At 36.2% G+C, this 5,076-nt stretch overlaps 1 long non-coding RNA gene across 1 annotated transcript in view; it reads left to right on the top strand.

The window, feature by feature from the left end:
* The first annotated feature begins 1,149 nt into the window (after positions 1-1,149).
* The window catches only part of LOC111717015 (uncharacterized), a 5,021-nt gene continuing 1,094 nt past the window's right edge, over positions 1,150-5,076 (top strand). Inside the window, exon 1 of the long non-coding RNA XR_002768646.1 lies at positions 1,150-1,413. This is a non-coding gene — a long non-coding RNA (uncharacterized LOC111717015). The remainder of the gene's footprint in view (positions 1,414-5,076) is intronic.

Raw genomic sequence — 5,076 nt, 5'->3', positions numbered from 1 at the left:
AATTGCCCCCCCCCCCCCTCCATCAGGAATATGGTTAAAGTTTGTTATATCTTGAGATTTGAAACAAGTCTAGATCAAACAAAGATATTGCAATTTATAAGCTATTTAGGTGTGAAAGTTTACAACTTATAATCGTCATGTTTAAAGGTACACCCTGTATTTGTTCCACATGACTTAATACCTGTTGTCAAATTTCTACATGGACCATTCGATCTTGAAATTCCGCAAATTCTGACATCTTTTTTTTTGTTGATATGTTTAATACATTGAAATTGATAAAGCATATATTATTTGATTTTAATCGTATTAATGGAACTATTAAACATTTTTTTAATAGAATGGTTGCACATGTAAGTTATATATTTTTACAAAATACTCATTTAGAGAAAAAATGAAATACACAATAAGGCTTTTTGGCCTCTCATAGGTGTCAGAATTACTATTACAATCAGAATTTATTTTAAAACTTTTCAACACAATTCCTTTTATAATTTAGGATAAACAATATCTAATGAATTTGCCCTACAAAGCTGGTTCTACAAGTACACGATGGTTCTTCCAAGAATATTCTCAATTGAATGCAAAAATAGGTAACTATAGTGGAGGATTATAAAGATTTTAAATTCGGTATGATGAACCAAATTAAAGTATTGAAAATAGATGTTAGTTCCACATTTTATTCAAATGTATGTCGGTCTGGGTTGACCAACGAGGTTATAGTATATAGAGTGATGATGTACGCTAATTCTTTACTAATTGTACAGGCCATGTACTTCACTTCCAAAGGTCAATCTGCATATTGCAGTACTCTTGGGTGATTTCTGAAAATATTTATTTTCATTTAAGCAGAAAAAAGTTTTCAATCAAAAAACACTGGGCTACATGGCTCTCGGTAATTTATGTAACTAAAAACTAGATAACCTCTCTTTATTTTCAATTACACTTTAAAAGGAAAACTTAAGCACTAATAATTCAAACTTATATTGGAATATCTTACTAAAAATTGGTTACTTTAAAAGACTTTTATTCATAAATTGTCGTACAATTTTTTATTCAAGCATGAAATACTTGATTTGAGAAACCAGGGGATCCATCAACTTTTGCACTCTCTAAGCATAATCTCATGCAACAAATATATAGACCAGGAACGCCCAACTCAGATATTCGCAAATTGTGTACTGTACACTGTGGGAGGAATGTAAACAAATCCAGTGCCCCCACAGCAGTTGAAGAGAAAGGATTAAACACTGATAAACAGAGTGATGTTACAATCAAAAACAAAAGAAACTAGTTAATATATTAAGTTAGTGCGGATAAAAATTAGTTATTTAAATATGATTTTGGGATTTCAGATCAATATGGAAAATTTAATCATGCTCAGTGAGATTTGTTCAACTATAAAGGAGAAGCAAGGTAAAAAGATTCCCACTTATACTTGTTTCCGAGGTTTAACTTTCTTTTAAAATTTAAAACCTTTCCTCTTTATGTTTACATCCTTCCTCCCAAGGTTTACATCCTTCCTCCCAAGGTTTAACCCCTTCCTGCCGATGTTTGTATCCTTCCTGCCAAGTTTTACATCCTTCCTCCCAAGGTTTAAACCATTCCTGCCAATGTGTGTATTCTTCCTCCCACGTTTTACATCCCTCCTCCCAAGGTTTAAACCCTTCCTCCCGATGTTTGTATCCTTCCTCCCAAGGTTTAAACCCTTCCTCCCAAGGTTTAAACCCTTCCTGCCGATGTTTGTATCCTTCCTCCCAAGGTTTACATCCTTCCTCCCAAGGTTTAAACCCTTCCTGCCGATGTTTGTATCCTTCCTCCCAAGGTTTAATCCCTTCCTGCCGATGTTTGTATCCTTCCTCCCAAGGTTTACATCCTTCCCCAAGGTTTAAACCCTTCCTGCCGATGTTTGTATCCTTCCTCCCAAGGTTTAAACCCTTCCTCCCAAGGTTTAAACCCTTCCTGCCGATGTTTGCTTCCTTCCTAAAGTTTTACATCTTTCCTCCCAAGGTTTAAGCCCTTCCTCCCAAGGTTTAAACCCTTCCTGCTGATGTTTGTATCCTTCCTCCCAAGTTTACATCCTTCCTCCCAAGGTTTAACCCCTTCCTGCCAATGTTTGCATCCTTCCTCCCAAGGTTTAAACCCTTCCTCCCAAGGTTTAAACCCTTCCTGCCGATGTTTGTATCCTTCCTCAAGTTTTACATCCTTCCTCTCAAGGTTTAAACCCTTCCTGCCGATGTTTGTATCCTTCCTCCCAAGTTTTACATCCCTTCTCCCAGGGCTTACATTCTTCTTCCCAATGATTGAATCTTTCATTTTAAGATTTTAATCCTTTCTCCCAACATTTGAATCTTCCTTCTAACATTACTATCCTTTCTCCCAATGTTTTAATTCTTCCGCTCAATATTTAAACCCTTGTTCCCACCGTTTAAAACTGTCCTCCCATAGTTAAAATCACTCCTCTCAAAATTTAAATCCTTCCTCATCATGTCTCTATTCTTCCAGTGTTTGAATCCTTCCTCCCAATATTTTAATGGTTACAATTTAAGTCAAGCATCGGTGTTCGATAAAAAGCTGCTACATTGTCCCAGGATTGTCATTCCACAGGTTTCCCAGAGAACCTATTCGGTTGGAGAAGTGGAAAGAATTTGTTCTAAACCAAAAAGAAGAATCCATTGATGGAATCAATTTCAAAGAGGGAAGATTATGCAGTCACCACTTCAAACCTGAAGATTATTTGAACACTGTTGGGAAACGAAGATTAAGACCTGATTTAATTCCAACTCTTTACATTCTCCTAGGTATTTAAACTTTTATTTATTTAGAAATACTGTGAATAATTGGGAGTTAGAGTATTCTTCTATTGATTTAGAACATTATCAAGGATCCCAAGAATATACTCCTTAAGAAATTACTCTGACAACCTTGCATTTGAAGAAACCAAGGATCATCAAACTCAAACTCAGACGCAAACAAGAGATGTAGGAATTCAGTGCAATCTCGGTTGTGTAAAGAAAACTTGCACAACTAGGTACAAAGTCAAAACTGATAAATTAGTACACAACTATCTTACAGAGAAATGCTGCAGTACAGTTAGGATTCAGCAAATAATGAATGGCGGGACAGGCAAACAATATCAACATTACACAGAGGAAGACATTTGCTTTGGATTAGTTTTAAAGAGCATAAGTAGCAAAGCTTTCAATTTGCTCCACAACCTCCAGCTCTTTCCCTGTCCAAGTCTAAGCACCCAGGGGAGATGGATAGATTCCTTTAAAGTAAAACCCGGAATCAGCAAATCAATGTTTAATCTTTTAGAAGCTTTTCTAAAGGGTAAAGAGGAAATGTCAAGACTTTCTGTGATAGTCTTTGATGAGATGGAAATTAAGCAATCCATAGAATATGATAGATCTTTGAAAACTGTAATAGGTCCACACAAGAAACTTCAGGCTGTTATGATAAGAGGACTATGTGCTAAATGGAAACAGGTGATCTTCTTTTCCTTTGATACTCCAATGAAAAAATATCTCCTTTTTGATTTAATCCAAAGATGTGAGAATTCTGCGGCTTTAGTTCAGGATGTTACATTTGACCTTGGGAACCATGGGTTTCTGTCTGACTTCAAGGTTCTTACTCAAGGAACAAATTACGTTCAAAATCCAACTGATCCTTCAAGAAAACTTTTTCTAAACCCCGACCAGACACACACTATTAAACTTCTCAGAAACCATATGTTAGACAAAGGTTTTACCTTGAAGGATGATGATAATCAAACAGTAACCCTAGGAAAGGAGGACTTTGAGAAGTTAATACTGGTGGATGGAAAAGAGTATAAGCTGGCTCCTAAGCTTAATTATTCAACCCACATAGATGTAAAAGGAATTTCAAGACTGAGAGTTCGTCCAGCTCCTCAACTCTGTTCAGAAACTGTGGCTAAAGCTTTCCTTTTTCATTTTGGCCAGAAGTATGCTATACAAAGTAAATTTATTCAGCTTGTGAATGATTGGTTTGATGTAGAAAACTCAAGCAGCAAATACCATTCTAATCCAAACAGGTGTGGATTTGGTGTAAACTTGGAGAAACAGGTAGAGATTTTGGAGTCAATGATTGAAGCCATGGAAAATCTAAGATTTACAAATAATATCAACAAAACCAGCAAGTTACCATTTCAGAAAGGAATCCAGATTTCATGCAAAACCCTGTTAGGCTTGCACAACGAGCTGAAGAATCAACACTTGGAATACATCATGACTGCTCGCTTAAATCAGGACTGCTTAGAGAACTTATTTAGCCAACTGAGGTACATTGGACACACGTCTCATCCTTCTCCTGTTCAAGCCATACAAAAATTGAAAATGATCCTAGTTGGGTCAAATCCACAATATGTCATTCAGAAACCATCTGTTCAAAACATTGATTTTTCTTCTCAGGATGTTGAAATGAAGGTAAATTTAAATGACATTTATGAGAATGACAGTAAAACTAAAATCATATATTTCTTGAAAATATGTGTCTTTTTTAAAGCTTTTAGAGGAAGTATTTACCATTTTATTTAAAATTTAAATTTTTTAGTTTTAAATTTTTGATAATTTTGGGACTCAAAGAAGTTCGTAGTAAGATTTCGATTCTACTGGAGACCACCGGAGGGATTTTATTTTCACTGGAGGGGTTTCAAAAAATGCCTTTTACAATTAAAACTTTACACAGGGTGATTTTCATTCCACTGGAGGGATTCAGATTCCTTCCTGGGGGGTTATAATTCCACTGGAGGGATTCAGTTATCCATCCTAGGGGTTTATAATTCCACTGGAGGGATTCAGATATCCTTCCTAGGGGTTTATAATTCCAAAGAAGGGATTCAGATATCCACCCTGGGGGTTTATTATTCCACTGGAGGGATTCCGTTATCCTTCCAAGTGGTTTATAATTCCACTGGAGGGATTCAGATATCCTTCCAATGGGTTTATAATTCCACTGGAGGGATTCAGTTATCCTCCCAATGGGTTTATGATTCCACTGGAGGGATTCAGATATCCTTCCCGGGGGTTTATAATTCCACTGGAGGGATTCAGTTATCCT

This window comes from Eurytemora carolleeae, unplaced genomic scaffold, assembly GCF_000591075.1.
Source record: "Eurytemora carolleeae unplaced genomic scaffold, Eaff_2.0 scaffold2152, whole genome shotgun sequence".
NCBI classification, from domain to species: Eukaryota; Metazoa; Arthropoda; class Copepoda; order Calanoida; family Temoridae; genus Eurytemora; species Eurytemora carolleeae.
Note: the sequence above shows the minus strand (reverse complement) of the source record. Positions and strands in the feature narration are given on the sequence as shown.